This window comes from Rhipicephalus microplus, chromosome X (genome assembly GCF_043290135.1).
Source record: "Rhipicephalus microplus isolate Deutch F79 chromosome X, USDA_Rmic, whole genome shotgun sequence".
In the NCBI taxonomy this organism is placed as follows: Eukaryota; Metazoa; Arthropoda; class Arachnida; order Ixodida; family Ixodidae; genus Rhipicephalus; species Rhipicephalus microplus.
Window position 1 is genome coordinate 369,060,167 of NC_134710.1, and position 12,645 is coordinate 369,072,811.

Genomic DNA, 12,645 nt, shown 5'->3' on the forward strand with positions numbered 1-12,645 from the left:
TGTACTAGGTTTTGGGAACTCAGCGACTGCTCGCAGTTTTGCAAGGTCGGGAAAAACACCATGATTGGACACGATGTGCCCTAATATGGACCGCTCTCGCGTGGCGAAGTGGCACTTTTTAAGGTTCAGTTGGAGCCCAGCGTTGGTTAAACACGTCAGAACCAGTTGTAGCCGAAGCAGATGTGTAGGGAAATCGGAAGAGAAAACGACAACGTCGTCGAGGTAGCATAGACACACAGACCACTTCAGTCCACGCAGTGTGTTGTCCATGAGTCGTTCAAACGTGGCAGGAGCCTTACAAAGCCCAAATGGCATTACGTTAAATTCGTACAGGCCATCTGGTGTAACGAACGCAGTTTTCTGGCGATGACCTTCTGCCATAGGAACCTGCCAGTATCCAGATCGTAAGTCCAAGGAGGAGAATAATTCGGCTCCTTGGAGGCTGTCAAGGGCGTCGTCGATGTGCGGTAATGGATAGACGTCTTTTCGCGTCCCCTTGTTTAATCGCCAGTAGTCGACGCAAAATCGAATCGATCCATCCTTCTTTCGAACTAGAACGACAGGAGATGCCCAAGGACTGTGCGATGGTTGAATAACCCGACGGCGTAGCATCTCTTCGACCTGGTCGTTGATGACGTGACGTTCTGCAGCAGAGACACGGTACGGTCTTTGACGCAATGGCTGGTGCGAACCGGTGTCAATGTAGTGGTGCACTGCGGAAGTCCGATCCAATTGCGGCTGAGAAACGTCAAATGAATTCGCGAAGTGCTGGAGGAGATTAGGAAGCTCGGCACGTTCACGCGCACTTAAGGTGTCAGCGATGAAACTCGAGAAGGTGTCACTCGACGAGCATTCTAGTGGGGAAAGGGCATGAAACGGTTCGGTCGAGGCGCTACTGCAAGATTCGTCTGGCATGTTAAGAAATAAAGAGCAATCGAGGCACTCCACTCGACCGAGACATTCGCCGGCAAGTAGCGTAAGCGGTGCAGAAAGGGGGTTGTGGACGAAAATATTGCTTCGGCCAGCAGTGACGTCAAATGTAGCGAAAGGCAAGGAAACGGCTCTGTGGCTCATGAAAATGTCGGAAGGTGTAAACATTGCTGTAGCATCGTTATGGTCATCGCAGCAAACAGGGACAACGGCAAGAGAGGCTGGCGGAATTTCAGTGTCTTCACGCACGACGAGTTTTGGGGACCACTCAGGAGTTTCGTGCAAAGGTTCGTCAGACAGGTGCGAAAATTGAACTTCAGCGCGTGCGCAGTCGATGACGACATGATGATGTGACAGGAAGTCCCGCCCGAAGATAACTTCATGCGAGCGCATCGAAAGGACGATGAACTCAACAACGTACATAGAGCCTTGGATGAAAATGCGGGCTGTACAGGTGCCGAGAGGTCGAACTGGTTGTGCGCTAGCCGTACGAAGCGATAGTCCAGAGAGCAGCGTGGTCACTTTGCGTAGGGAGCGGCAGAGCTGGGCGGCTATAACAGAAACGGCAGCACCTGTGTCGATGAGGGCAAAGGTAGAAACACCATCGACAGATATGGCGACGACGTTAGCAGGTGAAGTGCGAGGACTTGGGCATTTCAACGACGGCGCAGTTCTTGCCTCTGGAACTGCGGCGTTCAGTTTTCCCGGTTGGAGGAAGCGGGTCGAGGACGCATTGGGGACAGAGATCGCCTGCGAAAAGACGGCGAGCGGCGAGAGTGAGTCGGAGATGGGGGCTGGGGTGACTGAGACTCGGGAAGGTTAGTGTAGCCATACTGCGGTGAGCGATAGGGAGCAGGTAGGTGCGTGGGCTGCGGGTCATACGGTAACGGCCAAGTAGCGTTGTGCTGTGATTGGAAGCGACGACGACAATATCGTGCCACGTGTCCTGGAGTAACGCAGGCGTAGCAGATCGGTCGATTGTCAGCAGTGCGCCAGGAATTGCTGACTCGCGGTGCGGCCCAATGTGTCGAAAGAGGGGTAGAGTGGGGAGCAAGTGCAGACATGGGTGGAAAATGCTGCTGGCGGGGTCCGCTGCGTACCACCTGGGCATATAAGTAAGAAGCGCGGCCACGGGCTGCATAGCCGGAGCATGGGGAACAGGCATGGCCACAGGCTGCTGGTGGGCAGCGACGGGAACAGCCTGAGCTACCTCTTTGGCAATAACGTCGCGGAGTGGTGAGGGCAGACGAGAGGACGGCGGCTGCTGCGTCAAGGGAATCAACGACAGCTGCCGAGCTACTTCTTCACGCATAGTGTCCTTAATCTCTTGCAGGGTTGGTGAATAATCAGGAACAGAAGTAAGACAGGATAGTGAGTCGGCATGTGAGGAAAATGGCCGAGTCAGGGCGCGCTGCTTCCTCAACTCGTCGAAACTTTGACATAAAGTCAAGATTTCCGCAATGGTGGCAGGATTGCGCGCCAGGAGCATCTGAAATGCGCCGTCATTTATCTCTTTGAGGATGTGCTGAATCTTCTCCGACTCGGGCATGGTGGTGTTCACACGGTTGTAAAGACCAATAATGTCTTCGATGTAACTGGTGAACCCAGCACCTCCACCAATTGAAAAGGGGTTTATTGGCGACTGTTGCGACGGTGGCCCTGCGATGAAACCACGATCGGGACAGAGCAACGGTCAAGCAGATGCTGGCGATGATCAGCACGAGCCGAGCGAGAGAAGCCCAGCACCCAGTACCCAAGCGGTGGCGATGATGCTTGCCAACGATGCGTTTTAGGGGCGAAGCTCCTTATGGCGTGGCTTGTGCGTCCCTCGTAGTACGTAACCACCAGTGGCACATACCCGAAATAGCGGTCCTTATGATTTTGACCTCTAAGGTGGTTCCGGTGAGAGATTTCTTCTGTGTGTTGTTGAACGATAAAAGATAGTGGTCAATGCACACGTTAATGGCCGCTAAGGGAGAATGAGAGACAGGAGCATTCGGCCTTTAGGTAACGCGCACGCTGCGATCCCCATTAGCAGCTATTGGCATGTACATTGAGCACGATCTGACAAGAAAGGGTTGCTACGTTATACTCGCTGGGTGTAACCTCCTTGGTTTTAGAAAGGTTTAGCGAGCGTTGGGCCGCACAGCCATGAATACAGTGAACTAGTATATACCATGAACTCGAGGTGGTTAAAGGTGGGAAGTAAACCCGAAGCGCAAGCCGTAAGAAAGTGTGCATGTGCCACCTCCCGTTTAGTTCTTGAAATGTCCACTGGATGGCGGTGCTTCTATATGGAGAATATATGATGAAAAGATGCGAGATGGTGGTACTTCGAGTGCTGAATAGATGGACGAACGGACACACAGACAGATGCATGGATGGACGCATGAACGGACGCAGGCGCGGATGCATGGACGAACGCAGGGAAGGACGCACGAACAGACGCACGCACGGAAGGGTGGATGGACGCATGTACGGTTACAAAGACGTACGCAGGAACGGACGGAAGCAAGAACGAATGGACGTACGAATGCTTCGCCCCACTCCCCATCATTCACTCCGTGGATATGCTGCCATTTTTTTTCTTCACAACTTGAAAGATTGCTGAAATTCAAACTATACTCCCATTGGGAAATATTGCAAACAAACATCACTTAAATTTTCATGAAATATTTGTAGCTAATATATTAGCCTATTCAAGCAGCTTTATACTTGTAAATAAAAGTCAAGCGAGTAACAAAAACTTCTCGTGAAAGCCTGGCAACAATGTTGCTCAATTAGTAGTTCGACAACATTTACAACTATGTTTATATCTGGGAATATACGCATTCAAAACAAATATAAATTTTCAAGATACTGTAGTGTTTATACAATCACTTAATACAGGTTTATGTGTGTGAGTACAAGTTAGGCGAGCAGCAAAATTTTTTGTGAAAACCTGGCAAGCGTGTTGTCTACTTTATTTCTGCCAACAATCAAAGTTGTATACTAATTGGGAATTCATGCAAGCGAAATTTACGACTCTTTTTGAAAAAGTGTTTGCTGCAGTTTTATTAGCCACATAAAACCGCTTAATATTAGGGGAAGTAAAGTGAGCAACAGGAAATTGTGACGTAAGCCTCTATTTCCTTCATTTGCTGTTGGTTTCCTGTCCTTGCGACCGATAAAGAATGTCCAAACTTTGACGTAACGATCGGAACGCCTTCGTCTGAATTCGAAAGGTGAACAAGATCGCACCACTTTCAGATCTCAGGATGTCAGAGAAGCACAACGAAGGCGAATGTTCTTGAAACCGAAACGAACATTTTGTTTCCAGAGCCTAGTGTAAGTATGCATCACAGTGACATATATAGGTATTTATTATAATTTTATTGGTTACAAAATGCAGTTTCCTGATCAGAAAATCCAAATAATAGTGCACCACTGGAAGGACAAAAATTTGTTGTTAAAGTTTGGCAACATTGCTGCATACTTGAATGTCTGGCAACATTGAAAAGTGTACTTTTATTAGTGTAGTAATGCAAACAAATAACACATAATGCTCCATAAGTGCTTGTACCCATTTATACACCTCTCAAAGCTGCAGTATAGTTCTCAATACGAATCGAGCGAGCACAAACTTTTTTGTAAAATCTTGGCAACATTGTTGTTTACTTCAAAGATTGCAAAATTCAAAACTATATTTTAACTGGAGAATATTGCAGACCAACATCACCTAAATTCTTATGAAATATTTGTAGCTAGTATATTAGCCCATTTAAACAGCTTTATAGTTGTAAATAAAAAAAGTCAAGCGAGTAACGAAAACTTTTCATGAAAGCCTGGCAACAATCTTGCTCCTATAGAAGTTTGACAACATTCACAACTATATTTCTATTAGGGAATGTATGCATTCAAAAATAATTTATATTTTCAAGATACTGTAGTGTTTATAAAATCACTGAATGCAGGTTTATTTGTGTAAGTAAAGGTTAGGCGAGCAGCAAAATTTTTTTGTGAAAGCCTGGCAAGGGTGTTGACTACTTTATTTCTGCCAATGATGATTTGTTCACTAATTAGGAAATTTATGCGAACGAAAATTACCTCTTTTTTTCAAGAAGTGTTCGTTGCAGTTTTATTAGCCGCATAATACAGCTTGATATTTAGGAAAGTCAAGCGAGCAACAGAAAATTGTGATGGGAGCCACCATTTCCTTCATTTGCTGCTGGCTTCCTTTTGTCCTCTCGACCGATGAAGACTGCTCAAGTTTTGACGTAACGATCATTACGCCTTCGTCTGAATTGGAAACGCGAACAAGATCGCACCACTTTCAGATCTCAGGATGTCTGGCAAGTGCTACGAAGGTGCATGTTGTTGAAACCGAAACTAACATTTCGTTTCCGGGGCCTGGTGTAAGTGAGATTCACAGTGACATGAATAAGTATACTTTGCATGTTTATGGGCTACAAAAGGTAGTTTTCTGATCAGAAAATCTAAATCAGAATACACCGCTGGAAGTACAAAAACTTGTAAAAGTTTGTCAACATTGCTGCATACTTCAAAGTCTGCCAACATTCAAAACTATACTTTCATTGGGGTAATAATGCAAACAAATAACAAAATGCAGCTTAAGTGTTTGTGCCCCATTTTACACCTCTCAAATCTGCTTTATAGTTATCAGTTTAAATCAAGCCAGCGCAAAGTTTTTTGCAAAATCCTGGCAATATTGTTGTTTGCTTAAAAAATTGCCAAAAGCTAAACTATACTCTTATTGGGAAATAATGCAAACAGACATCACCTAAATTTTCAAGAAATGTTAGTAGCTAATAATTTAGCCAATTTAAGCAGCTTTATATTTCTAAATAAAAGTCGAGTGAGTGACACAAAACTTCTCCTGAAAGCCTGACAACAATGTTGCTCACTTATAAGTCCTACATCATTTAAAACAATATTACAATTCGGGAATATATGCATTCAAACTGATTTAAAATTTCAAGATACTGTAGTGTTTATACAATCAATGAATGCAGGTTTATGTATGTAAGTAAATGTTAGGCAAGCAGCAAAAAATTTTTTGTGAAAGCCTGGCAAGTGTGTTGTCTACTTTAATTTCTCCATACATAAGCCTCCATTTCCTTCATTTGCGGCTGGCTTCCCTTTGTCCTCGCTACTGATCATGAATGACCAAATTTTGACGTAACGATTGGAACGCCTCCGTCCAAATTCGAAAAGCGTACACGATCGTAGCACTCTCAGATCTCAGGGTGTCTGGCAAACGCAACAAATATGCATGTTCTTGAAACCAAAACTAGCATTTTGTTTCCAGTGCCTGGTGTAAGTGAGACTCACAGTGACATGAATAGGTATTCCTCTCATGTTTATGGGCTACAAAAGGCAGTTTTCTGATCAGAGAAGCCAAATTAGAATGCACCACTGGAAGGACAAAAATTTGTTGTTAAAGTTTGGCAACATTTCTGCATACTTGAGTGTCTGGCAACATTAGAAACTATACTTTCATTAGTGTAGTAATGCAAAGAAATAACACCTAATGCCCCATAAGTGCTTGTACTCATATATACACCTCTCAAATCTGCTGTATAGTTCTCAATATGAATCGAGCGAGCGCAAAGTTTTTTGCAAAATCCTGGCAACATTGTTGTTTGCTTCAGAGATTGCAAAATTCGAAACTATATTTTAATTGGAGAATAATGCAAACAAATATCACCTAAATTTTCATAATGGTTTGTAGCTAGTATATTCGTCTATTTAAACAGCTTTATACTTGTAAATAAAAGTCAAGCGAGGAACAATATGTTCTCGTGAAAGCCTGGCAAGAGTGTTGCTCACTTAGAAGTTCGACATTATTTACAACTATGTTTACAACTTGACATGCTGGTAATAAAATAAAAAGACGCAATTACTAAATATCCTAATTTTGGTGCTCATTTCTTTTTGTTTCTTTCATATTTTCAGTCTTATTAGAGTAAGTACTTGTCTGTAGATGCAAGATGGCAGAAAATAAACAAAATATGGCAGGAAATAAACGAAGAGGAGCAATCGTTGGTTCACTAACTCAGTCAAATGATTGCTGAAAGAAAACCAAGACAATGGGTGCATTGATAATCTACCAAAATACCGGCAAAATAAGCTAGTATTAACACGGATTATACAAGGCAGTATTAATTTTAATATTTTTTGAAAATCAGAAGTGTCATATTATGAAACCAAAAAAACGCAGACGTTGAGAGGAAGACAAGCTTAAAGAGATGAAAAATTTGTGAACACGGGTTGTCGCCAGGGCCATCGTCTCAACATGCGCACTTCTTTAAGGCTGCAACTGCCGACCTATCTGAATTGTGTAGGGCAGATTAATCAAGATGAAGGGAACCCACATACACTGGTGCTAACAATCAGTAAATTACCACAAAACATTTCACATATGTTGTACCAACAAGGCCGAAATTCATCCCTTGCCTTCCTTAGTGCATTTTGTATATTCTTGATACCATCTCCTTCAACTTAAACAAAGCAGGAAAAACCATGTGCAGAAACGGGGAGATGAAAACTGGGAGTCGGCATGCTGAATTGCGTGAGTTAAAAGCCGATTTCCGTGATAGGTTGCGCCATGGTAAAAGGGCCAATCAATCAAAAGCCCATGAAACAGAAAGAAATGAGGGGCAGGAGGGAGCAAGGGTTTCGCATGGATGGGTTCAAAAGGAGAAGACATTTTGCTGAACTATCTTTGCCTCGAGGAAACACCACCTGAAAATGGGGATAATTAGCCTCATAAATTCCTTGAAGAATGGCTTATTTTTATAGGTTTTGTTGTTTATGTGCCATGTCAAATTGGTTCAAGTGCCTTCTTTGAAACATTTATACTTGTTGGATGGAATGTATTAAACTTGTTAATAAGGTGTGGCAAATTTTTCGAAAAGCTGGTTACTGTATTTAAGGTTTAAGATCGTTAGATATATGCCCTGCCACTATCAAATGCTGCGCCATTGCTTCCAGTTATTTGCCATGTTTTCTTGATGCCTATTTAATGAAACGTTAACAGGTTGTCTTGTATGTTCATTAGGGTTGAGAGCTGGGCTAATTGGTGAGATATCAGCTTAACATGTGGTGTAGTAGCGCAACTTTGACAGGGACACAGAGGACAAGAAAAGGAAGTGTGTTTTCATGTACCCTGTGTCCCTGTAGAAGTTGTGCTACTACACCATGGTAAAATGTTGTCCTGCTTGTGACAATATGTATATTTAATCATGTTGATAATGTTTAAACTAGTGCAGGTAAAACTAGATTGTATACTGTGCATAAATCATTGCTAGTGCTTTTAATTCTAACATAATCTTGAAGGTGTTTGCAGGTCTTAAATCTTGGATGACAACTTATGTGTACAAAAAATGCGGGTTTACTTTTGCATGCACTAAAATGTCGGGAAACGTTTTCCAAAGCGACTAGTTGCTTGTTAATTTTGGGTAATACCTGAGAAGGATATTATTTAAGCTTGAAGTGCGTTTCAGTATTTCAATGCAAAGGCTAGCGGCTGGTTAGGCTGTGCTATGGGACATGTTCAGCTAGTGATGATTTTCTAATTTTCAAGCTTCATTTTGGATTTTCTTCAGAGTGTTGTGCAGGTAATTTCGCCAAATGTCTTCTTTAGCTTGCTTAATTGGTGAGCATAGTGATCGTTGTCGCTACAGACGATTCTTGAACGCTTTGCCTGTCTGATGAATAATTCTTCTTTGCCATGTCATAGATGATGCCTTGTGTAGTCTACGTATTATAGTTGGCTATTCGTTGGCATTATGTAGAGAGTAACTTTTGATTTCTCTGTAAAAGCACGAACTTCAAGACAGCTCCATTAAGAAGCGCATCGCAATAATTCACCACTGAAGATGAAATTTGGCCAAACATGTTAGCAGCAAGAACAACATTGTAAACCAAATCAAGATCTTTTTTTCTTTTTGTCCGGTTCGACTAGGAGTGGAGTCCTCTTTTCCTGCACACCCTTCCTCCTCAAAATTTCATTGGGCTCTGCCCTGTTCATTTTTTTTCTGATTGGCATTGCCTGCTAGATGTTTATGGTGCAGGTGGAGCATTTGTTTTTTTATACCTCACAATAAAAAACGTTTCAATAGATGCCGTCATATCCAGGAAGCTAATTTTGCTGAAAAGTTGATGCATGGTAAATTTTCTACTTGGGTGAAACTTCGCACAATTGCCAATGAATGTATTGTCATGAATGCATGTCAGAAAGGAGGCTAGCAGCAGAGCTATTGAATCTATTCTTCAAAATGATTCTATTTTCAATTTTATCAGTGTTACCTCAAGACAACGTATCCACTGAAAGATCAAAAAACAATATTTAAACCAAGAAAAATGCATGTGTTAGTCTGTTTATGATAGAGTTGTAAAGAACAAGTGCAATAAATGTCATGTTTTATCACTATTGAACCCATGTTGTTGAAACTGTGGAAGGAAACTTTGGAGGAATTTATAGGCCTCTGCTGCTGTAACCTCGAGCAGTTTGGTTCCCTTCACTGCAGCAGTGCGACATGAGTGAAATCACATTGTACAAACTCCGTACTCCCAACACAAGTTCGCTGTGCAGCTTTGCACTTGATTCACAAGCTTCTTGTGTGTATTTAGTAAAAGCATTACAAGGATACTGAAGAGAAACAGTGACCTTGTTTAGATTAACAAACTGCACTCTGAGAACTCTAATGACAATGCCATGTTTCACTATCCCAAGTTCATTATTAGCGGACAAAGTTAAGATTGAAGTTTCACTATTGAAAGTTGTGCCGAAATGTGCATGCGTGATGTCAAAGTTTTTAAATGTATTTTTCATAATTTTGCGATTAGCTCAGTGATATTTTCTGAAACTTCGTATGCTAGGTCTATGACACCCACAGATGAATATGTCCTTCATTTTTATTGATTATAATCCGTGTAGAACCTAGTTAATGCCATCAAAATTGATGATGTCATGGTGTTTGGTGAGACGTTTTCTTTGCGCGGTTTCGCACTTGCCAAGCATCGCGTCGCGGTAAGAGTGGTGGTGTGAATCATACTTCAATAGTATGCCAAAAATTGTTTCGCTCTTTAGTGTCCCTTCAACACCCAAAGAAAAAAACTAACAAGAATGATGTAGAGTAGCTGACCAGCTCGTTCACCTGGCTCAAAGAGAAATGAAAGTTAGTGTAGTTGTATAATGTTAGGCGTATCACATTTCAATGCATATAATCCTAGGAGGATGGAGGATAGGAAGCGTGACACAGAAGACAATTTATTACAACAGACACACATTACATGTACATTTAAACGAGCCCATGCACTGCTTTTCTCAAACAAGCAAAAAAATATGCAGTCTGATAAGTCTGCAGCACTGTGGTACCTTGTGAGGCGACGTTCATACGCCCCAGCAGAGCACTATGAAAATGTCTTTAAACAATTTAACTGTTGTGCGCTCTGTTAAAAAAGGTTTGTGTCAAGATAACTGGGTCATTAGCCACTCATGGCAACAATGAGTGGCTAATGACACGTCCAGTTTTTGTGTTGGTACTCTCTTACCATAATTTACTAATTGAATCGAAACACCCAAAACAGTCGCTAAACAAAGCACATCACCTTTTAAAGGCATCTATTGGCAAAAAAAAAGAATGAATTATGGCCGTTGGATTGGCACTGATAAAAACAAGCGGGCACGCTTTCTTCAGCTGTATGTTGATGGTACTGTAGCCAGTCGCCACTGAGCGCAGGCCACGGGCTCACGCTTTCCCTTTCATAAAGAACGACAATGTATGGTAACGTGAAAAGTGTGTCCTCACAAGCTCAAAGGCTACACATGGCTGAATATTGCCCTCATTTACACAACTTATTTGATGGAAATGTGAGTTTCATTATGGTAAACTAAAACTTGAAACATCCCGAGAAATCCCGAGAAATCACCCCCTCGACACTGAAAGATAATCTGGAAGGGGGCCCTTACTTCGTCTCGGACCAAGCAAGGGCCCCCTTTCTCGGATTCAAGCATAGCAATTAGGAATTAATTGCCCTTCTAATTAAAACTATCACACAACATTCATGTTTTCACCTCGCGTAGCAAAAACATTTTTTCAAGAATTAATGGAATCAACAGATTTGTCTATTTAACTGTTGGTATAGCTTTCAACAGTTAAGTGTTAGTTTTACATTAGCATTTGCCTTTCTACAACTTGTGCAACTTACAAAAAGTAGTTGCATTTGTCATGTACAGTTCTTTCATTTTGCTTTGTTCTGGTTCTATCCCCTGCTATAGATAATTTTCATGTCTTTTTTTGTTATTAGTATTACCATCTTGTTACGTAATAATTGTATTGTTACTGTTAATTAAGTTAATTAGTTTTGCTCACAAATTCGAACTTTTTGCTGTACTTTTTTGTAATTACCCCATTCATGTCACCATAGGAGGTCCCCCCCCCCCCGTCAGTTTTTATGAACTTTGGGACCTCCTCATGTACTATGCCAAAGTTGTAACCGAATGTGAAATATGTAGTAAAACTTGACTTGCATTCACTAATTCAATATAGAAGTGCCTTTAAGAAATATGCACACCTGTGTTTCTAATGAAATGTTGTATTGAATACACACGCATTTACTGCTTTACAGACCCGAGGAGAATCCTTGTGTGAAATTTCAGGTGTGACGACAAGGCGGGAAAGATGTTCTACAAATTTTCTGACAATCATTGACAACTCAGAATGCAGCCACGAGGCATGACACTCTAGAAGTGTTAAAAAAATCTTGCGCATATATACGGACTCTCAGAACTTTGGTTCCGAAGAACTGCTGCTGCAAAAGTTCGTAGTGGAGAACAGGTTGAAAAATAAATGTGGGGAGGGAGGGGGCACTTGCTCGGTCAGTGGCACATATTCGAGATCTCCTGTAAAGTAAAAAGGGGTGCTTGCTCTGTGTTTTACAGTGCCCACTTGCGATTGAAGTTGCAATGAAGGCACTAGCATGTATGTTTTTCATAGCATTGCCAGGGCGGCACAAGAGGCCCATTGAATGTCACTACCCGTACAACCAAGGAATGTTTGTGTCACAAAACCAGCGCTCAAAAAAAGGGCGCGCCGCCAAATTCTCGCGACGAAACGCCGGAGTGACACCGCGAGGTCTACGATAAAAAAAGAGAAAACAAGCATCCAAAGACTCCCCGGGCACGTGTCCCTCTCCCCTCGGAAACGTAGGTTCGCCGACGAACCTCCTCACCCCACATCGGCGGCCGAGCAGGCCCTAGAAGATTCTCGATGGAAACGGGCGTGGTGATGCCGGGTTGAGTCATCCGTCGCGAACGGCCCCCGTATCGTCTCACCCTTTCTCCCAGCCTTCGCTGCGCATCGCGCCGACGAAATGATGAGAATTTTCTGGAATCTCGCGCGGAAGGTATTTAACCGAGCAGCCGAGATGGGAGATCAGCAGAAGAAGGAAGTTAACACCAGAATGCGTAGGGTATCCCGCCGCGTCTGTCGGTGAAGGTTTTGTCCTTAGTGGCAAAGCAGGAGAAGAAAGTATGCGCCAGAGAGCGTAGGGTGTACCGCCTTGTGGGCGAAGCCTTTTGTCTGCCGTGACAAAGGAAGAGAAGAGGATTTCCACCTGAGGGGTGACGACTCCAGCTACAGGCAAGAGTGTGTGTCTACCGCTAGCGAGCGAAGACGCGTGGCAACAGCTGCGTGTGGGAAGCCGACG